Genomic DNA, 24,854 nt, shown 5'->3' with positions numbered 1-24,854 from the left:
GGGATTTGGTTTTATGATTCTGGTTAATAGTAAGCTCCACTGAAATTTTATAATTGTCATTTAAAATGAATACTTATGTCAAATTAGACCATCTACAATCCCAGATTTCACACTAGCAGGTATTAGGAAGGAGCTCTGTCTTCCATTTACTAACTAGATTGCCATTTATTTTCCTTTTATTTAGGTATAGTAATTATTAATGTTGTAATTATAAGTTTGGGGCAGCTGGGTAGTTCAGTCAATTGAGCTTCCAACTTTGGCTCAGATCATGATCTCACGGTTTGTGGGTTTGAGCCCTGCATCGGGCTCTGTGCTGACAGCTCAGAGCCTGGAGCCTGCTTCAGATTCTGTGTCTCCCTTTCTCTCTCCCCACCCCCCACCCACTCCCTGCCCATTCATGCTCTTTCTTTCAAAAATGAACATTAAAAGAATTTTTTAAAAAATTGTAATTTTATCAAAGAAAAAAATATTTTAATTTGCCACACTTTTGCAGGATTGCTCTTCTCCCTGTCCTATACCCAACAGCAGAGCTAAGCTTTTGGAAACCTTTAGGTAATCAGACCTGAAGGAAAAGTTTGTGAATTTTACAAAAAACATGTGGACATATAATTAATCAAACATGACAGCTATACTTACCATAAGAAATCAAAAGCTTAAAGCCTAGACTCAGTTTTATCTATTTTGTGTAACGCTTTCAGTTTATTCACATAAAAGTATGATAGAATTCCCACATTATATTTAGGGTAAACTGAACTTGGATTTATATGTCCTTTCAAATTCCTAATGTATTCAAGTCTTCTTTCTTATTTTCTTCTTCAACTCAACAAAGATTTATGTCTTCTGTGTATTTCTCTATTTATTTTTGTTTTTTACTAAGTTCTGCTTTTATCTTTATTATGTTTTTATATTTATCTTTGGATTTATTCTGTTTTATTTATTTATTTTTTAAAATTTTTTTTTCAACGTTTTTATTTATTTTTGGGACAGAGAGAGACAGAGCATGAACGGGGGAGGGGCAGAGAGAGAGGGAGACACAGAATCGGAAACAGGCTCCAGGCTCTGAGCCATCAGCCCAGAGCCTGACGCGGGGCTCGAACTCACGGACCGTGAGATCGTGACCTGGCTGAAGTCGGATGCTTAACTGACTGCGCCACCCAGGCGCCCCATATTGTTTTATTTTTTAATAATATCATAACTTGGACACAGCTCATAAATTAATATCAAATATTATTTTATAAGTATTCAACTATAAATATTGACTTTAATTGCATTTCATAAATTTTACATGCAATATTTGGATTGTTATTCAAATCTAATAAATTGTTTATAACCATAATAATTTCTTCTTTGACCTATGAGTTATTCAGAAGTATATATTTAAAATTTCTAAATAAATGGAAATTTATGAGAGTTTTGTAAGCTTACTTTTTCCCTGTCTTTTTTTTAGTTATTTTATTTTGCCATTTATGCCAGTGTTAATATTTTTTGTGTAACTGGAGACCTACATATTAAATTTATTCCCATTTTTCTGGCTTGGAGGATATAAAAAGACATTTAAAAAAATTTTTTTTAATGTTTTTATTTATTTTTGAGACAGAGAGAGACAGAGCATGAACGGGGGAGGGTCAGAGAGAGAGGGAGACACAGAATCAGAAGCAGGCTCCAGGCTCTGAGCCATCAGCCCAGAGCCCGACGCGGGGCTCGAACTCACAGACCGCGAGATTGTGACCTGAGCTGAAGTCGGACGCTTAACCGACTGAGCCACCCAGCCGCCCCTAAAAAGACATTTTAGATATTTTTCTTATTTTCTGAGAATCAGAAATCCAATAAAATTTGTTTTAGTAGGGATCTATCAATTTTGCAGTGAGTAGGGGCCTTTGCAGTGTCTATTCCATTATAATTTATAACACAGAAGTCCCATTAATGATTTGTGAAATTTTCTAATTTGTTATGCAAAATTTTTTTGTTGAGCTTGTATTTTTAAAGAAATTTAAAAAAAAAGAAATTGAGGTTGCGCATTGTTGTGTGAAAATGTGTGTATGTGTGTGTGTGTGCATGTACTAAATTTATTTTATGTTATAACATTATTATAATTTCCGCCTTTATTTCTGCTTTTTAAATGCTTAATAAATTCCTTAAGTAATGTTATTTAAGCCTGGGCTTTCCTTTATGGGTATATTTTAAATTACTAATCAATGGCTTTACTTGTTGTTGGTGTACCCATATTTCTATTTTATCTTGAGTCAACTTGTATCTTTATGGACTTTGTAGATTCCATTTATCTAATCTGTTGGCATAAAGTTCTTCATAATACCATCTTCTTTATGCAAGATTTGGTTATTGATTTTCTAATAAAAGCACTTAAAGCTATAAATTTCCCCCAAGGACTTCCCTACAAACTTTATCTGCATCCTGCCAATGTTGATCAATTATTTTTTCTCCTGGGGTATCATCTCTGTAGGTTCCTAGAAACCTGTGGCTTAGTATGCTTATTCATTGCCTTTGAAAGTCCTCTCAAATTGATTTGAGAATTGCTGATATCCTGGCACCAAGTTTATAATTTACATAACCTTCCCCAAATCCAACCAAAATAAGATGGCAGATATTGTAAGTCTTATTTTCACCTTCAATATAAAAGAAGTTTTTTAAGAAAGGAAAGGAAATGTGACATTCTGTATTTGATAAAAGCATGATCTTCAATGAAGAAAAGAAAAAAAAGAATATAGAAACATACTGATAAATGCACTCTTATATTACATAAGCTGGTGTCCCAGTAGATCATAATATTAATTCATTGGTATATTTCCCTTTTAAGCCAATCTAATTATTAACATAGTAAAGTTTCTGTATACTGCTCTTGAATTTCAGATAATAAATCCAAGTTTCAGTATTTCCTTGAGAACAAGGGTAGATTTTTTTTGCTGGACAATCTTATACATGATTTGAAACTTCAAAAAAAAACAGATATTATCTCTGCATTTTCCAGGAAAGATTCCATAGTGTCTCTGGCAGGAGGAAGGGAAAAAGTAATCATTTTGAAATATGCCTGGTGCATTCTCTGTAACAAAGACATAGTTTCCAGTAGGAAAATCTTATCAAAGCCTTGTCTCAGAGAAATTGATAAGGACATTACTCTCCCTCCAGCCTCCCATAGTCCTCCTGTTTCACCTAACGGTGGAAGGGAACTATGTAAGAATATACACTATGAAGGTAATAGGCCAGACACATGTGCACTAGAACACTGAGATTTAACTGGAAGATTACAGCATGTGTCCCTGCCACCACCACCATCATACACTTTACCACCACACCACCCCAGGGCCAGTATAGTAACAATGGAATACACTTAAAGTTGTAAAAAGCATGTAAAGTACTCCTCTAAAGAGGAACACTTAGGGAGGTCAAAATTAACAGGAGACAAAAACAAGGATACTAGGAAATCATGAACCTTCAAGCACCTATAATAACAGCAAACATTTCTTAAAATACAGCTGCTAGCCAGATTAACAGAAATTCTCACAATAGAGGCCTATGTACCTCAGTTCCCATTATACAAGTCTGGTTCTTGACAAAAAATTATGAGGTATTAAAAAAAAAATACCAAGTCAGAAGAGAAAAATCAAGCATCTTAACCAAACTCAAATATGACACAGATGTTGTAATGATCACGCAAGTAATTAAAAATAAGTATAATTAATATGTTAAGGGTTATAATGAAAAAAGCAGACAATGTAAGAACAGATGGATAACTTACACGGAAAGAGAGAAACTGTAAGAATCAAGATGAACTCAGTGTAATAGGGAGTAGAATCGTAGTTACCAGATGCTGGAGTATGTGCAGAAGGGAAGGTTTAAAAAAAAAAAAAAAAAAAAAGAAAGAAGAAGAAAAAAGAAGGAAAGAATTTAAAGGAAATGTTAGATATCAAAGAGACTGCAACAGAAATAAAGAATGCCTTTGATATATGCATGTAAACTAAATGTAGTCAAGAAAACAATCATTTGCTGTGTTTACAAATAGATAAATAGAAGTTTCCCAAAATGACTTTTTTTAAAGAGTTAATTTACAAAAGAACAAAAGAATCTAAGAATTGTGGAGATATCAATAAGAAAAAGTAAGGGATTGAAAAACAAATTTCAGGATTATTATTACCTCCTCTCAGGATAAAATATGAGAGTCATATAGATATATGCATAATTTGGTTTGAGAGAAAATAACATAGATGCCTGATTTTTTCATTCTTAGATTAGGGTAGGTTCATATGTGGTAATTATTGTTTTATAACATGCACGATAAAAAGATAAACAAAATACAGTTTCCAAAGAACATTGTAACTAACATTGATACACTGATGGGATATCTCCCATGTGTCAAAAATGGAGTTATCCTTTTAAGTATATTGCAGAAATTCCTTAAAATTTCTAAAACCCTGTAAGCCCCATATATATTTTTTAATGAATGAGGAAATAATCTCAGAGATGTATAGTAGCTCGTTTAAGATCAAGGACCCAGAAAGTGGTGGAGGCTGATTTGGAACTGGAGCCTAATTCCAAATCTTTTGAGTCCGGTGCACTGTAACTATTAAAATAATAGTTTGTGGAGACCTGGGGAAGATGGTGGTGTAGGAGGATGCTGGGCTCACTGTGCCCTGCTGGTCACTTAGATTCCACCTACACCTGCCTAAATAACCCAGAAAACCACCAGAAGACTAGCAGAACAGAGTCTCCGGAGCCAAGCGCAGACTAGAGGTCCACGGAAGAGGGTAGGAAGGGCGGAGAGGCTGTGCATGCTCCACGGACTGGCGGGAGGGAGCTGGGGCGGAGGGGCGGCCCGCCAGCCAAGCAGAGCCCCCAAGTCTGGCTGGCAAAAGCGGAGGGGCCGTGCGGAGTGTGTTCCCATAGCAAGCGGGACTTAAAATCTGGAAGGTTGTAAGTTAACAGCTCTGCTCGGAGAGCGGGAAGGCTGGAGGACAACGGGAGGGAGAGTTACTGAGCCCCGGACAACAGAGCACAGCTTGGCAGGGAACAAAGGCGCTCGCTAGCGCCATCTCCCTCGCCCATCCTCCAGCCAAATTCCCAAAAGGAACCAGTTCCTGCCAGGGAACTTGCTTGTACCGGGTAAACACCCAATGCTGTGCTTCTGCATATCCATCCCTCCTTTGGGTCTGACTCCCTCCCAGTCAGGGCAGGGCCCCTCCCAAAGCGGATCTCTGAAGGAAAAGCGAGCTAAGCCTGCCCCTCCCGCCCCTGTGCACCTTGCCGATCCACCCCAGCTAATATGCCAGATCCCCAGCACCACAAGCCTGGCAGTGTGCAAGTAGCTCAGACAGGCCACGCCAACCCACAGTGAACCCCGCCCCTAGGAGAGGGTAAGAGAAGGCACACACCAGTCTGACTGTGGCCCCAGCGGTGGACTGGGGGCAGACATCAGGTCTGACTGCGACCCTGCCCACCAACGCAAGTTATTCAAGACAGCACAGGGGAAGTGCCCCGCAGTCCCGCACCACTCCAGGGACTATCCAAAATGATGAAACGGAAGAATTCCTCTCAGAAAACCATCCAGGAAATAACAACAGCTAACGAACTGATCAAAAACAATTTAAAAATATAACAGAAAGTGAATTTAGAAAAATAGTCATAAAATTAATCGCTGGGCTTGAAAACAGTATAAAGGACAGCAGAGAATCTATTGTTACAGAGATCAAGGGACTAAGAAACAGCCAGGAGGAGCTAAAAAATGCTATTAAAGAGCTGCAAAATAAAATGGAGATGACCACAGCTCGGATTGAAGAGGCAGAGGAGAGAATAGGTGAACTAGAAGATAAAATTATGGAAAAAGAAGAAGCTGAGAAAAAGAGAGATAAAAAAATCCACGAGTATGAGGGGAAGATTAGAGAACTAAGTGATGCACTAAAGAGAAATAATCTACACATAATTGGCATTCCAGAGGAGGAAGAGAGAGGGAAAGGTGCTGAAGGTATACTTGAAGAAATAATAGCTGAGACCTTCCCTGATCTGGGGAAGGAAAAGGGCATTGAAATCCAAGAGGCACAGAGAACTCCTTTCAGACGTAACTTGAATCGATCTTCTGCACGACATATCATAGTGAAACTGGCAAAATACAAGGATAAAGAGAAAATTCTGAAAGCAGCTAGGGATAAACGTGCTCTAACATACAAAGGGAGACCTATAAGACTCGTGACCCATCTCTCTACTGAAACTTGGCAGGCCAGAAAGGAATGGCAGGAGATCTTCAATGTGATGAACAGAAAAAAATATGCAGCCGAGAATCCTTTATCCAGCAAGTCTGTCATTTATAATAGAAGGAGAGATAAAGGTCTTCCCAAACAAACAAAAACCGAAGGAATTTGTCACCACTAAACCAGCCCTACAAGAGATCCTAAGGGGGATCCTGCGAGACAAAGTACCAGAGACATCACTACAAGCATGAAACCTATGGACATCACAATGACTCTAAACCCATATGTTTCTATAATAACACTGAATGTAAATGGACTAAATATGCCAAGCAAAAGACATAGGGTATCAGAATGGATAAAAAAACAAGATCCATCTATTTTCTGTCTACAAGAGACTAATTTTAAACATAAGGACACCTTCAGATTGAGAGTGAGGGGATGGAGAACTATTTATCATGCCACTGGAAGTCAAAAGAAAGCTAGAGTAGCCATACTTATATCAGACAAACTAGACTTTCAGTTAAAAGCTGTAACAAGAGATGAAGAAGGGCATTATATAATAATCACAGGGTCTATTCATCAGGAAGAGCTAACAATGATAAATGTCTATGCGTCGAATACAGGAGCCCCCAAATATATAAAACAATGACTCAAAACATAAGCAACCTTGTTGATAAGAATGTGGTAATTGCAGGGGACTTTAACACTCCACTTACAGAAATGGATAGATCATCTAGACACATGGTCGATAAAGAAACAAGGGCCCTGAATGATACATTGGATCAGATGGACTTGGCAGATATATTTAGAACTCTGCATCCCAAAGCAACAGAATATACTTTCTTCTCGAGTGCACATGGAACATTCTCCAAGATAGATCACATACTGGGTCACAAAACAGCCCTTCATAAGTATACAAGAATTGCAATCATACCATGCATACTTTCAGACCACAATGCTATGAAGCTTGAAATCAACCACAGGAAAAAGTCTGGAAAACCTCCAAAAGCATAGAGGTGAAAGAACACCCTACTAAAAAAGGAATGGGTCAACCAGGCAATTAGAGAAGAAATTAAAAAATATATGGAAACAAATGAAAACGAAAAGACAACAATCCAAACGCTGTGGGATGTAGTGAAGGCAGTCCTGAGAGGAAAATACATTGCAATCCAGGCCTATCTCAAGAAACAAGAAAAATCCCAAATACAAAATCTAACAGCACACCTAAAGGAAATAGAAGCAGAACAGCAAAGGCAGCCTAAACCCAGCAGAAGAAGAGAAATAATAAAGATCAGAGCAGAAATAAACCATATAGAATCTAAAAAAACTGTAGAGCAGATCAACGAAACCAAGAGTTGGTTTTTTGAAAAAATAAACAAAATTGACAAACCTCTAGCCAGGCTTCTCAAAAAGAAAAGGGAGATGACCCAAATAGATAAAATCATGAATGAAAATGGAATGATTACAACCAATCCCTCAGAGATACAAACGATTATCAGGGAATACTATGAAAAATTATATGCCAACAAACTGGACAACCTGGAAGAAATGGACAAATTCCTAAACACCCACATGCTTCCAAAACTCAATCAGGAGGAAATAAAAAGCTTGAACAGACCCATAACCAGTGAAGAAATTGAATCAGTTATCAAAAATCTCCCAACAAATAAGAGTCCAGGACCAGATGGCTTCCCAGGGGAGTTCTACCAGACACTTAAAGCAGAGATAATACCTATCCTTCTCAAGCTATTCCAAAAAATAGAAAGGGAAGGAAAACTTCCAGATTCATTCTATGAAGCCAGTATTACTTTGATTCCTAAACCAGCGAGAGACCCAGTAAAAAAAGAGAACTACAGGCCAATATCTCTGATGAATATGGATGCAAAAATTCTCAATAAGATACTAGCAAATCGAATTCAACATCATATAAAAAGAATTATTCACCATGATCAAGTGGGATTCATTCCTGGGATGCAGGGAAGGTTCAACATTTGCAAATCAGTCAATGTGATACAACACATTAATAAAAGAAAAGATAAGAACCATATGATCCTGTCAGTTGATGCAGAAAAGGCATTTGACAAAATTCAGCAACTTTCTTAATAAAAACCCTCGAGAAAGTCGGGATAGAAGGAACATACTTAAACATCATAAAAGCCATTTATGAAAATCCCACAGCTCACATGATCCTCAATGGGGAAAAACTGAGAGTTTTTTCCCTGAGATCAGGAACACGACAGGGATGTCCACTCTCACCGCTGTTGTTTAACATAGTGCTGGAAGTTCTAGCATCAGCAATCAGACAACAAAAGGAAATCATAGGCGCCAAAATTGGCAAAGATGAAATTAAGCTTTCACTTTTTGCAGATGACATGATATTATACATGGAAAATCTGATAGACTCCACCAAAAGTCTGCTAGAACTGATACATGACTTTAGCAAAGTTGCAGGATACAAAATCAATGTACAGAAATCAGTTGCATTCTTATACACTAATAATGAAGCAACAGAAAGACAAAGAAACTGATCCCATTGCACCAAGAATCATAAAATACCTAGGAATAAATCTAACCAAAGATGTAAAGGATCTGTATGCTGAAAACTATAGAAAGCTTATGAAGGAAATTGAAGAAGATATAAAGAAATGGAAAAACATTCTGTGCTCATGGATTGGAAGAATAAATATTGTCAAAATGTCAATACTACCCAAAGCTATCTAAACATTCAATGCAATCCCCATCCAAATTGCACCAGCATTCTTCTCAAAACTAGAACAAGCAATCCTAAAATTCATATGGAACCACAAAAGGCCCCAAATAGCCAAAGTAATTTTGAAGAAGACCAAAGCAGGAGGCGTCACAATCCCAGACTTTAGCCTCTACTACAAAGCTGTCATCATCAAGACAGCATGGTATTGGCACAAAAACAGACACATAGACCAATAGAATAGAATAGAAACCCCAGAACTAGACCCACAAACGTATGGCCAACTCATCTTTGACAAAGCAGGAAAGAACATCCAATGGAAAAAAGACACTCTCTTTAACATTTGGTGCTGGGAGAATTGGACAGCAAATTGCAGAAGATTGAAACTAGACCACTTTCTCACACCATTCACAAAAATAAACTCAAAATGGATAAAGGACCTGAATGTGAGACAGGAAACCATCAAAACCCTAGAGAAGAAAGCAGGAAAAGACCTCTCTGACCTCAGCCGTAGCAATTTCTTACTTGACACATCCCCAAAAGCAAGGGAATTAAAAGCAAAAATGAACTACTGGGACCTTATGAAGATAAAAAGCTTCTGCACAGCAAAGGAAACAACCAACAAAACAAAAAGGCAACCAACGGAATGGGAAAAGATATTTGCAAATGACATAGGAGACAAAGGGCTAGTATCCAAAATCTATAAAGTGCTCACCAAACTCCGTACCTGAAAAACAAATAACCCAGTGAAGAAATGGGCAGAAAACATGAATAGACACTTCTCTAAAGAAGACATCCGATGGCCAATAGGCACATGAAAGGACGCTCAACGTCCTTCAGGAAAATACAAATCAGGGAAATACAAATCAAAACCACACTCAGATACCACCTCACGCCAGTCAGAGTGGCCAAAATGAACAAATCAGGAGACTATAGATGCTGGAGAAGATGTGGAGAAATGGGAACCCTCTTGCACTGTTGGTGGGAATGCAAATTGGTGCAGTCATTCTGGAAAACAGTGTGGAGGTTCCTCAGAAAATTAAAAATAGACCTACCCTATGACCCAGCAATAGCACTGCTAGGAATTTACCCAAGGGATACAGGAGTACTGATGCATAGGGGCACTTACACCCCAATGTTTATAGCAGCACTCTCAACAATAGCCAAATTATGGAAAGAGCCTAAATGTCCACCAACTGATGAATGGATAAAGAAATTGTGGTTTATAGACACAATGGAGTACTACATGGCAACGAGAAAGAATGAAATATGGCCCTTTATAGCAACGTGGATGGAACTGGAGAGTGTGGTGCTAAGTGAAATAAGCCATACAGAGAAAGACAGATACCATATGGTTTCACTCTTATGTGGATCCTGAGAAACTTAACAGAAACCCATGGGGGAGGGGAAGGAAAAAAAAAAAAAAAGAGGTTAGAGTGGGAGAGAGCCAAAGCATAAGAGACTCTTAAAAACTGAGACCAAACTGAGGGTTGATGGGGGGTGGGAGGGAGGGGAGGGTGGGGGATGGGTATGAGGAGGGCACCTTTTGGGATGAGCACTGGGTGTTGTATGGAAACCAATTTGACAATAAATTTCATATATTGAAAAAACAATAATAATAAAATAAAAGAAAAAATAAAATAAAATAAAATAAAATAAAATAAAATAAAATAAAATAAAATAAAATAAAATAAAGTAAAATAAAATAAAATGAAATGAAATAAAATAAAAATAGTTTGTAAGAATTATACTTAGGAAAAAAGAAGAATGTAATTAGCATCAAATACTCACTTTACTATTATAATACTTGGTAAAAGCTTCCTTAGTTGCTCCCTTTCTTCTTTTAGAAAAAGACCTGCTTATATGGTGTAAGCACTCAGTACAGATTGAGTTGGTGTTGAAATACTGTGGTTTTAAAAGACGAATTCAGTTAAGTTTCTCAAGATCGACATGAGTGAAAACATATGGTATCTGTCTTTCTCTGACTTATTTCACTCAGCATAATACCCTCCAGTTCCACCCAAGTTGCTGTGAATGAGAAACTTAACAGAAGACCATGGGGGAGAGGAGGCGGAAAAAATAGATAAAACAGAGAGGGAGGGAGGGAAACCATAAGACACTAGTAAATACAGAGAACGAACTGTAGGTGGATGGGTGGGGGGAAGGCAAATGGGTGATGGGCACTGAGGAGGGCACTTGTTAAGGTGAACACTGGGTGTTGTATGTAAGCCAATTTGACAATAAATTATATTTTTAAAAAAAGACCAATTCAATTATTTGTAGACAAATGGTTAAAGTCTTATACTCCAATATGCATATACCCACTAAAATATATGGTGATGGACTAAATTTGGAGATGGTATGAACTCATGTTTAGATTAAAATAAATATATAATAGAATACAATACTATCTATATATCTCTCTATCTCTCTATCTATCTATCTAAATATCTGCAGTAGATATCTGTATGCACTAGTTAGAATATACACATATATTCCTTTGCTCTGTCAGTTTAGAGGGCTTGGAAATAATGACACTTCATTGGCAATGAAACACGTAGTGCCCAGATCTTGGTTTACAACACTAAACTCTAATAACAGAAACCAGATCTCCTTGAAGAAATGGCTGATTCTAGGACTAGACAGAAAATACATGAGTCTAGAATATCATATAGTGTCAGAAAGTAAGGAGCTGCTTAAGAAAAACACAAAGATAAGGGTAAGTCAAAGGGACAAAAGAGTCAACTGAAAAGAGTTCCAAATGGTTAAAGCTGGAATAATTTGAGCAAAAATAAATAAGTATCAGTTTATAACCCCAACTATAAAATAAATGCCTGTGGTCCTACACTGATAAAAACATATGATTAAAATAAATAAACTGGGAAAAACTAGACACATCCCCACACAGAAAAAATTCAAATAATTCATGTAGATAATCCACTTTGGGGAGGTGGAATGTAATTCCCCACCTCATAAGTTTTGGCTGCACAGAGCTCTTTCTTTCCAAAGAGTATAGTATGAAAGGGAAAAAATAACTTTACAAGTGGAGAAATCTGACAAAAACTATCTTAGCCAGGTAATTAACATCAGTAGAAATACCTAATGTTGACAGGATGTCCCCTTGATATGATGTGATGAGAGTGGCACTTTGACTCTGTAAGTTGTCTCTCAAAAAGCAGTAATCCCTGTTTATTCATGAGAAAAACATTAGATAGTTGAACGATGTTTTACAAAATACCTGATCAGTTCTCCTCAAAACTGTCAAAGTTATCAAAACAAGGTAAGTCTAAGAAATTGTTATGGCCTAGGGTAGCATGAGGAGAAGTAATGACTAGATGTGATGCAGTATCCTGAATGGGACTGGGGACATAAAAAGGACATTAGGTAAAAATTAAAGGCATATGAATAAAGTACGGGCTTTAGTTAATAACAATGGATAAAATTGATTCATTATTTGCGATAAATATATCATACTTATGTAAGATATTAATAATAGAGTAAGCTGGATGAGAGTTATATTAGAATTCTCTACATTATCTTCACAACTTTTCGGTAAAAATAAAGCTATTCTAAAATAAAATGCTTATAAAAAAGGAAAGGCATCACAGAAACTTACAATTTAGTAAAAGCCCATGTAAAGTGAATGAATTTCATCTCATTGTGATTAATTATTCCTCGATTTTTGGAATTATTCTTAATTTAACATCCCAAGTGGGAAGATGACTATGTTCACCAAAAAATCTTGAAATATAGTGTTTTTCTTGCAGCCAATAGGATAAAATGAGGAAAAAATTGGGGAGCCATTATGAAATATATTTAGAAGGAAGTATCTATTGTATCTATGGCATGGTAAAATAAGTGATATTCCTTTCTCATTTAAAAGTAAGATTTCTATTGGGTTTTAGAAAAAAGTTTTGTCTGTCCAAGTAACTGTTTTTAGTTCAGCACAGTGATTAAAGAGATATGATTTTGCCCATCCTCCTGATCACTAATTTAACATATTCCATTGAAGTGTCCCATTATGCAGGGTAAGAAGAGTCTTATCAGCCAAAGAATGCAATCATCCTAGGACCAGTTAAGTGTGATATAATGAAAAAGGAAGAAACTGAAGACGGGATTATTGCAACATAAAAGCCTTAAGCAAATATAAACTGAAGACGTAATTAGGAATACTCAGCTGAGAATATTAGCGTTTTCGAATACTTATATATCTTATTCTTGCAAAAATTGTCTGAAACCCAGTTGTAAAATGACATTGACAGAATGAATGAGAATGATTCAGCAGCCTGTTATGGGAGAGATTAATAGCTTCTGTTCTCAAACAAGTTAATCTTTGTAAAAATATAGTGCCTTTAGGTTACCTTAGAAGAAAAGAACAAAATACTTAACATGATAGATCTTTGTGTGTGTGTGATTCACCAGCTGCACTAATTTCCTATCAGTGTTCTCTTTCAGAGAGTAAAAAATCTTTGTGTATAGAATATATTTTGTAGTGTTCTACCTAAATTATGTTAAGGTAGTAATATTGGTTAACATTACAGGAATTAGAAAGAAAATAATTATAGGCTGAAAGAGTCAAAGTTGAGGACCTAGCAGATTACCAGGCATAAGGAAAGTATCTAATACATTCTTCTTTAATCTTCATTAGCAAGCATTCAATAATAAAGCTATCAGAACTAAATTTTCCATTAAGATATGTATATAAAAGAATATGTCAGACAACAGATGTAAAACCCTTTTTTTTGTTATTGTTTTTGTTTTCATTTTTCTGGATAGAGCAGAAAAAGAAACAGAAGACAAAAATCTCTGCCATTGTTTCTGGATGAAGACATAATGCCCTTCTACTGAAAAGATTCAATGAGCTTACCTAAGTCATTTAACCGAACATTAAACAATCAGTTCATATCTATGCAGAGGGGGTCCTATCAAAATAATCAAAATAATCAAAATATACAGGTCAGAAATCAACATGATGACTTCTAATGGGAGTGACCTTTTATATAATAGTTAAAAGTTATATATATTTTTTCACATACGTATATATATATATTTATATTTCATATATACACTTTATATGAAATTGAAATTTCCTGTAAATTTATTTAAAACATATAGGTACCACATTTCTGATAACTAATGACCACATTATTATCACCAGTAACATTCAAAGCTCAATTTCTATTTGGAATATGTTTTTAAGCATTAAAGATTATTTGCACCTTTACTACCACTTAGGGAAAGAAGAAAAGCAGAAAAGAATTAACTTTTATAGAGCATCCTCTATGTGCTAGACCTTATACTAGTGGCATTACACATATAATTATATTTGTACCTTATGAAAGTAATGACATAAACTCTTTTGTCAATGAGGATACTTAGGGCAAAAGGTGAGAAGATTACATTTTAAGGTCACAGAGTTGTCAAATAGTGAGGTTGAAATGTAAATGCAGACCTTTTCGATATCCAACCACCAAGTTAAACAGTTTTGCACAAGAAATTATTTTCTTATAAATCATGTATGTATTTTTCCACACCAAAACCAGTTCATAAATAATGTTGCACTAGTCCTTGTACATTGAGCAGTGCAAAATATTTGTAAGACTGCTGTACCATAAACAGCTAAAGTAATACTTTAAGAGAAATACTTTCTCTTTCTCTCACTTGAACCTCAAAACAACGCAAGGTTGTTCTTCCCATTTTACAGATAAGAAAACTCAAGTTCAGATAGTTAATATAATATCCTCAAGATAAAGAAAAATAAAAGCCCTTAAAAAGTCGAGGTATGAATATGACTAAAAAATACACTTCATGATATTGGTGACTCAGTAATGGCAGCTTTGTATTCAAAGGACAGTATAATACTGTTGTCACTCTATACTGTGATAGCACAGGTTATAGCAGTAAAATTAGTTTATAGCAGTATTTTATTATTGCTCATATATCAGAGTATATAGTTTAAACTGTATGGAGATACAAGAGGATGTTATGAATAAAGAGCTTTTGAACATAGTGCTAAATATCCCCAGGTAGGTAACAAGGAAAATTGCTTTGAATTATTTCTGCTCAGTAACCATTCAACTCACAATATTGTAGACAGTTACCCCATCAGAAAAAAAAAATCAAAACCACTAAAATTTAGCCTTATTAATATTCTGAAAATAACAAAAACTGTTCTTTTGGTCAAGTAAGAGAGGTCACTACAGGTTAAACTTAACAGTTAACACAGTTCATTTTTTAATGGAATTAAATTAAATATTATAGTCTCTTTCCTTTTGTATTTAATCATTAATATTTTTTGTTAAAAATACATATGAGAATGATTATAATTATTACATAATTTGAGTACAAGTGCACTTTTAAATTTTTGAGAATTTAGAGAGACTGAATATCCTTGCATACTGAGGTGTGTTTATATTTTTCTGCCCTTCAAACATATTTTCAATTTTAATACTTGAATGTGACCAGCAGTTAGTCCACAATTTGTTCCAATCATGGATGAACAAGATAATGAAGTTTAAAAATCAAATACTGTGCATGCGGTAGCTTCTTCTAGCTATGCTTCTACAATAAGCACACAATACTTTGACATGATTGTTGCAGACCTCCAACTAAGAGTTGCTACTTAACAAGAAGCCAGCAAATTCTTTAAAAAAGAAGGATCGGTGTTTGGATATCTCCTGCTGTGTTAAAAATTTTAACTGCAGTAATTAGCAGCAGTTTTTTCCATCTTTATATGAGAGGTAGAAGAAAGGAACCTCTGGAAAGGAGAATAGAAAGAAAGCAAAAACTAGAAGAGAACTGTAACAACTGAGCAGATGGCATGCTGCTAGATCAATGGCCACAATTGTTGTAAATATGTTTTATAGGAAAATATCAGAGAAACACTCGAAATTAACTCCATAAGGAATTCATGAGTTAGAAAATAATTTCTCAGCACCAGGATCTTTAAGTTTAAAAAATATGTAAGTACAATTGGGCCCACTGGAGAGAGTATACTTTTTATTTGATGTTTTTAAATATAGTTTCTGGCTTTTGTCTAAATCATGGGTTTGTCCTATTGGCAATTTTTAAATAAAATGTCAAAACATTTTATTTTTCAAAGATACAACTCACAAATTGGCACTTTAAGATCATAAAAACACTTTAACCATTTTAAAAAGTAACTTTCTATATTAAATTCTAAGTATTTGAGTCTTAAATGTAAATTATTGTAAATGAGTAAAAAGGTTAATAATGCTAAATTATTAATATATTTTAAAATACCTTCAGTATATTCTTAAAATAAATATTTAAGAAATTCCTCCAGGGGCGCCTGAGTGGCACAGTCGGTTAAGCGTCCAACTTCAGCCAGGTCACGATCTCGCGGTCCGTGAGTTCGAGCCCCGCGTCAGGCTCTGGGCTGATGGCTCAGAGCCTGGAGCCTGTTTCCGATTCTGTGTCTCCCTCTCTCTCTGCCCCTCCCCCGTTCATGCTCTGTCTCTCTCGGTCCCAAAAATAAATAAAAACGTTGAAAAAAAAATTAAAAAAAAAAAAAAGAGATTCCTCCAAATTGTTACAGATGTGTATCTTGTTTTTTGCAAGACTACCTTTGTAAACTTAAACAATCATTGGTTTCATAAGAAAATGAAATCAGAGACAAAAAAAAAATGTTATCTATCATCTATCCATCCACCCATCCATCCATCCATCCATTTATCCATTTATCTCTCTCTATAAAACCTATCTAAAATGAAAATTTAACATGTCCTCAAATTTTTATACTTGGAGTAAACATATGTGATAAAAGAGAATGAGATTTGTTTTAATATTTTTTTAACTTTTTAATGTTTATTTATTTTGACAGAGAGACAGAGAGCAAGCAGGGGAGGGAGAGACAGAGAGGGAGACACAGAATCCGAAGCAGGGTCCAGACTCTGAGCTGTCAGCACAGAACCCAACGCGGGTTTCAAACTCACAAGACTGTGAGATCATGACCTGAGCCTAAGTCGCAGGCTTAACTGACTGAGCCACCCAGGCGCCGCATGAGAAGTAGATTTATTTTAAAGAACAAATTCATATACACTACGTTGAGTTTCATTTCTCAGCAACATCTATTTTAAGCACAGGAATAAAGAAATAAGCATAGTCCATTTTAGCCCTAAATGGAGACTTCGCTTCTCAACCAAAAAGGAAGAATTGTATAATTTTTTTTTGAGAAGTGAAATAATTTCTGGAAACCTTCTTGTCAGCACTAAAACTGTTAATGCATAAATCCTTTTCAATTTTTGAGAGATTTCATTCTCTTTAATTCTGCTTAGGATCCACTTTAGTGATACTTTCTGCCTTAGATTAATTACCCTGATCTAATTCATTTAGTGGAGGACAGCTGTGGTACGTGGGTTGCCCACTGATGTATTGTGTTAAATGACGCCCATCTGTCATTGCAGCATATCAGCATGGATTCAGTGTCATCCACTTCATTGGTTCTGCTGAGATGTGAAGTACAGCTACAATGTTTACTACTGTTGTTAATTTAATATCTACACCTTTAATAACCTGACTGCTGTCACTTGGTGAACAATGATACATGATGGCCAGCAAAAAACCAGATAGAAAGCATTAACTAGACAGCACAGCAGACCCTCTGGTACAGTTAATTAGAACACTTCTGGCCAAAGTTGTTATTGGGGGCCCTGTAGCACATTCCCTTGGGAAATTCTTTATTGAGAAATAAAGCTAAAAGTATCTGTGCTAATATCCATTTTAACTAATGTAATCATTAATCTGTTCTCTTAAAACATGATTATTTTTCATAGTCACTTATCTTTTAAATAGTTCAAATGGATCCTCTTTTTCACATTCTTTTGTTCTTACTTTTCTTCTACTCCCTAAATTTGAAAATTTATGTGTTTTCTTGAGTTTGGCTTATGCAAATGTAATACACCAAATCTAACATTTTGGACTTAAGATTTTCCTTCTTGGCTAAACCACCTTAACCCAAAATGTACTGGGAAGATTCAAGAATTCACAAATATTCATATTATGTTCAATATTTGACTCTGTTTTTAAAAGAATAATGAAATATTGCTGTATATATAGGACATGTATATCATTGCTCATATAACATGATAAAATGAAAATTAAGAAAATGCAATATGCTTTAAGTTCTAAATACATTAAAAGACGATCCTAATAAATATATGAAATTATACAAAATACTGATAGACTAGAAATATAGAGACAGGCAGATTTTTATTTTAATAGTTCTAAAATATTGGAAAAGGAAAAATTAGCTAAAGAGAACATAATTTGATTTTTCTGTTTCCTTTTAATTATGGTTTTTCGTATTTCTTATGTTAATATGTCTGACTGACTTACATTGTATTCATACTTGAACCTTTCAAAAATCTCAATCACTTCTTTAAACTTTCCTCTACTTCTTGCTTTGAATAAAATGTGGCTGCCCCCAAAGGGACTGCTTACATTACACTGTTTCCCAATAAATTCTACTCCACTGCCCCAGGATGCATATACTTAAGTTTGAGAAATTGAATCAATCTCTCAGCAATACTCAAATACCACCAATACACAGTTATTCTTCCCATTTTTGTCTGCATACAGATTTCTCTTTCAAGGTTTATGCCATCTGGATAAACTTCAACCCCTCCTCATTTTGATTTCTTGGTCTATTCTATTCCAAGCATTAGGATCAAACTGTTTCAAAATCACTTAACTGTGCCCCAGAAAAAAACTTGAGAATATTAACCAAAACAAAAAAGCAAGATTATCCATCACATACAAAAAAAGTAAAATTTGCAATGCTTGACATTTACAGACAGTTATCATTTTATGCTGATGCTTTTCAGAAAGTATTCCTGCAAGGGTTTCATCTTCAAGGAGAGTCATGGAAAGGACTGTAACAAGTACAGGTTTCTGATAACTTTCAGGTCACACTACTGAACTGAGTAAGACAGTACAGAACTCTTTAGATTCATAAAACTAACAAAAGATCAAGATCTTTTGGGAGTAAATGAATGAATAGAGATGATTATAATTTCTATGACTTATTTGAAACAGTGTTGCTTCTTTAATGTATTATTTTTTCCAGATTTAATGAAAATTTTTCTCTTTTCTCTTAAGCTACCAGCAATTTGATAAAGTATACCTTTGTGAACAAAGACAATTATTTTTTTCACTACCTGATCCCTCCAGAATTTAGAAATTCTCAGTATTCTTATTTTTATGACAATATAATTGTTTGTATAAATTCAATAAGAGTCTGTTCTCCTTCTTATAAGACACAATGGGAAATATTGGTTATAGCACCACAGCTTTGACTGGAATGTCATTTTTGAAAGAGATATACATATACTCAGGTACGACCAAACAGCTTTAAGGAACTAAAGTTGACTTATAAAGCCAAAAAAGCTCCTTGGAAAATGGAGCCTCATATCTTGCTTTACAGGATTCCTGGAAGTCTTTCAAGGTAAGTAAGAAAGGTCACTTCTTGGCAGGCCAGGAACCTCAAACGACCTTGAGAAGAGAGGAACTCGCTCAAATCTATAGGTATTACAGGGAAAATCCTTGGCTTGGCTTCCTAGCCTTGAGAGGCTTTTAAAGGTCCAATCTGAGATTCCTTATGAAAAGTTCCAGCAAAGCAGACTTAAAAGAGCCTATATAAGTTGTTAGAAATAAGCCCATTGACCCAATCAAAGGGGGGATGCAGAGACCCGGAGCACAGTAAAGCGAGGCTTTAATCAACATTTTTGTGAGAGCTGGTATCTGATGGACAGGCACACTCTGGGCAGTTAGAGCAGACAATTTATCTCCTAGTATTCAAGTCCCTCCCCTGGCTCCCCATTTGCTGAGTACTACAGAGGTTACAGCCTTACCCAGATGTTGCCAATGCCCAAGTAAGGCAAAAACTAGTCTGATTGGAACAAATGTACATTCCCTGAGGTAGCACAGAGACCTTCAGTCCCTCCTCCCTTTGTTCTTTGGTGCATGCTCATTGCAAAGCCTGTGAAAATAAGCCCTCAAAGGAGAGGAGAAGAAGAACCAGGAAGTGAAGTGTCTAAGGGTTTGTGACGCCACTGGTGGGGGTGTTCATGGATATTTCCAGTAGGTTATAAACCTACTGTTAATTAAACAGCACAGCTTTTATTTGGTATTTCTGAAAATGAATCATTTCCCTTATTTCAATGATCAATCGCATTCTTGCTGAACTTACATAAAAAAGTAGACCAAATTTAATGAGACTAGACTTACTTTGTAAACAAATTAGTTGTACTTTGATTATCTCTGATAGAAATGGGAGTGACTATAGAGAGAAAAATTACATTCCTATGGAAAACTATAGTACACCTTTGTGGCTCTCAGATTCTAGTCCTGTTCATTGTCTTTGAGGTGTTGTTTTCTGCCTGTAAAATGTACTGGATCCTGAATTCTCTCTTCCCTCCAACACCTAGCTATAAGTCTCCAAATTAATGTTTCAAATTTTTCTCCCACCCTTCTGAATTGCCACCACGAGAACTAAACTGCCCTTTTCCCAAAGCCATGCAAGCTAGAGTGGGTCAACTTGATATATACTTCAGAGAAATCAGCACAATAGCTTATCTATACACAATCTTCTTGAGAGTTGTTATTTGGGCCACTCAGAAAGTTCACCAGAGACACTCAAACTGCAGAGCAGGAAAATCTGTCAGATTGCCACTGCCTGCCCTCCCTCCATCTAAAGACGCTTTGAGCCCAACATCTAGAAATCTAACCCACTGGCCACCCTCAGGACTCAGACTAGGTTTATAGTCTGCTGCAACCATTAATCATTATATTCCATTTGTTTCCATAGAAATGCCTCTTACTAAATGCTTGGATCAGGTAGGCCTGACGTTGGGAGCAAACCTACATCACTGCCTCCTGAAATGAGACACAACCCTTTAACTGAACTGACCTGTTCTGCCACTAAGAGATTGATTTGATGAGATATGGAATATCTACCAATTTGGGACAATTTCAAACCTACTTATACCCGATGACCCAAGATATTAAAATATTCCTCAAAATTACCCAAATCCTTGAACAGATTCCCAGAGCCCCTGTGATCACTGACCTATATTCATGGCTGAACCCTTCATGTTTGGGACAATGGCTATCAACTGGATTTCAGGCTATTGCCTACATAATTGTTATAGGATTTGCTACTATAATACTATTAAATGTGCAATATATATGCTAAAACATGTGCCAGCTTAACTTTTAACTTTTTTTTTTAATTTTTTTTTTTCCAACGTTTATTTATTTTTGGGACAGAGAGAGACAGAGCATGAACGGGGGAGGGGCAGAGAGAGAGGGAAACACAGAATCGGAAACAGGCTCCAGGCTCTGAGCCATCATCAGCCCAGAGCCCGACGCGGGGCTCAAACTCCCGGACCGCGAGATCGTGACCTGGCTGAAGTCGGACGCTTAACCGACTGCGCCACCCAGGCGCCCCAACTTTTAACTTTTAATGTATCTGTTACCCAAAGTCCTCACCATTGACTCTGATGCTTGAGCAGCACAGGGTGGATTGTAATGTAAGACCTGACAGTAGCTGTTCTTTTTGTAATGCAAGTGTCTGATTTCAGTTTTGATTGCTGAGGCATCCACTGCAAAAAGTTTGGGTGGGGGGGCAGTCACCTTTATTTTGGAAATCTTGGTTTGTTCTGATAACTGACCATTGAGGCCTGATTTTTTTTTTCTTTCCCACTTTAAATTCCTTCTCTTATGTTTTAAATTTTTCAATAGGGAGTAAGTGCCTGAAACCCTGAAACCTCACCCTTGACTCCGGTAAAATCAGAACTTCAGGTCCATTGGTACTCTCTCTCTCTGCTTGTGACCTCTCTGTGTGGCCTCAGGTGTGCTGTGTAATTTCCAAGATCTGTAAGAAGAAATAAACTTTTTTCCCCAAAGTTTCCTAGTGGTTATTGCTGAGAGTGTCTTGCAATCATAATAAAAACCACAAGCACCAGTCGAGTTATAACATTGGTTAGTGACAGGCTAAGATTAACACAAAACAGAACTATTACAAAGCTATAGTAATCAACACAATATGGTATTGGCATAAAAACAGACACACATATAAATAAAACAGAGAGAACCCCAAATTAAATCCACACACAAATAGTCAACTATTTTTCAACAAAGGTGCAAAGAGTACACAGTGGCAAAAGAGTAGACCTTTCAACAAATGGTGTTAGAAAAACTGTATAACCACATGCAAAAGAATAAAATTGCACTCTTACTTTATGCCGTACATAAAAAACCAGCTCAAAATGGATTAAAGACTAAACCACAAAACCTGAAATCTAAAAAGTATATAAACAAACAAACAAACAAATAAGAGGAAATGTTCTCAACATCAGTCTTGGCAATGATTTTTTTTATAGGCCATCAAAAGCCAAAAGCATGGGTAATAAAGGCAACAAAAGCAAGCAAACAAATAAAAATTAAAAATCCCACAAAACAAAACAAAGGTAAAGAAACAAAAAATAGGGGCGCCTGGGTGGCGCAGTCGGTTAAGCGTCCGACTTCAGCCAGGTCACGATCTCGCGGTCCTTGAGTTCGAGCCCCGTGTCAGGCTCTGGGCTGATGGCTCAGAGCCTGGAGCCTGTTTCCGATTCTGTGTCTCCCTCTCTCTCTGCCCCTCCCCCGTTCATGCTCTGTCTCTCTCGGTCCCAAAAATAAATAAACGTTGAAAAAAAAATTAAAAAAAAAAGAAACAAAAAATAAGTGAAACTATATTAAACTCAAAAGTATCTACACAATACAGGAAACAATCAATAAAATGAATGGGAGAAAATATTTGCAAACCATATATACAAGATTGGGTTAATATCCAAGATATATAAGAAACTTATATAACTCAGGAGCAAAATCAAAACAAAACGAAAACAATAAAAAACAGCCCAAAAGGTGCACCTAGGTGGCTCATTTTGTTAAGGGTCTGGCTCTTGGTTTCAGCTCAGGTCATGATCACATGGTTTCGTGAGTTCAAGCCCTACGTCAGCTCTGCACTACCAGTGCAGAGCCTGCTCGGGATTCTCTTTCTCCTCCTCTCTCTCTGCCCCTCCCCCACTCACACTATCTATGTCTCTCTTAAAAGAAATAAATAAACTTTAAAAAAAAACAGCCAGGGGCGCCTGGGTGGCTCAGTCAGTTAAGCATCCGACTTCGGCTCAGGTCATGATCTCACTGTCCGTGAGTTCGAGCCCTGCGTCAGGCTCTGTGCTGACAGCTCAGAGCCTGGAGCCCGTTTCAGATTCTGTGTCTCCCTCTCTCTCTGACCCTCCTCCGTTCATGCTCTGTCTCTCCCTGTCTCAAAAATAAATAAAACGTTAAAAAAAAAAACCAGCCAAATGACTTGAATAGGCTTTTTCCAAAGAAGACATAAAAGTGGCCAACAGTATAGGACAAGGTGCTCAATGTCACTACTCATTGTGGAAATACAAATTAAAACCATAATGAGATTATTATCTCACACCTGCTAGGATGTCTATTCTCAAAAATACAAGAGATAACAAATGCTGGTGATGATGTGAAAAAGAGAACATTTGTTCACTATTGGTTGGAATACAAATTGATACAACCATTATGAAAACACAGGAGGCTCCTCAAATTTAAAAATAGAACTTTAAAATGAACTTCCATATGATTCCACAATCCCACTTCTGTGTATATATATAAAGGAAATATCTTGAATATCTTCAATATTTGGAAGAGATATATATCTGCACTCCGATGTTCATTGTAGCATTATTAGCAATAACCAAGATACTAAAACAACCTAAATGTCCTTCAACAGATAAATGAACTTTTATTCGGCCTTAAAAAAGAAGGAAATGTTGTCATTTGTGACACCATGTATGAGTCTGGAAGACATGCTATGTGAAATAAGCCAAAGAAAGAGAAAAACTGAATGATATCACTTACTTGTGGAATTTAAATAAAATCAAACTGATAGAAATAGATAGTAGAATGTGGCCAACTGGAGCTATAGGGTACTAGAAACAGAGAGATGTTGGTCAAAGGGTGTAAACTTTCAGCTAGAAGATGAATAAATTCTAGAGATCTAATGTACAATGTACTAATGTACACTACTTAATAATAATGTATACCTGGAAGTTGCTGAGAATGTCTTAAGTGTTCTAATTACACACACACACACACACACACACACACACACAGACACACAAGAATAACTATATGTAGTGATGGATATGTTGATAAGTTTGGTTGGGATAATCATTTCACAATGCATACATATATTATCATCAAATTGTATAAGTTAAATATGTACAAGTTTTGTCCATCTTACAACAAGAAAGTTTGAAAAAAATAAATTTTAAGAATTAAATAAATAAATAAATAAATAAATAGGGCTGATAAATTTTTGACTCCTTCAAGAAATGAAATATTTTGGTCATTACTGTATATACATAATAATCAGTCATTTCTAACATGCTGAAAATGGAAATATTAAAATTTAAAAACTTTTCGTAGCATGTGGTAACAGCATCATATAGATAATTGAGTTTAAAAAGGTCTTTATATATAAAATAATTTTATTGTATTATAAAATAATTTTAAATTTGAGGAGGTCTAATTATCAACTTTTTATTCTACAAATGGTGGTTTTGGTGTTATACCTACAGAATCTTTAATTCAAGTTCACAAAGATTTTTTTCCTCTGCTTTATTCTAGAAATTTAATAGGTTTAGATTTTTATTTCTTTTAAGTTTATTTATTTATTTTGAGAGAAGAGTACACCACCAGATCATGAGTGGGGGAGAGACAGAGATAGAAGGACAGAGAATCTCAAGCAGGCCCCAAGCTGTCAGCGTAGAGCCTGATACAGGGCTGAATATCATAAGCCTTTAGATCATGACCTGAGGTGAAACCAAGAGTCAGATGCTTCACTGACTGAGTCACCCCAG

Source organism: Lynx rufus, unplaced genomic scaffold (assembly GCF_022079265.1).
Source record: "Lynx rufus isolate CCGP_SWC_20201006 ecotype Redwood Valley unplaced genomic scaffold, mLynRuf1.p SCAF_4, whole genome shotgun sequence".
NCBI classification, from domain to species: domain Eukaryota; kingdom Metazoa; phylum Chordata; class Mammalia; order Carnivora; family Felidae; genus Lynx; species Lynx rufus.
The sequence above is the reverse complement of the archived record's forward strand: the minus strand, read 5'-3'. Positions refer to the sequence as shown.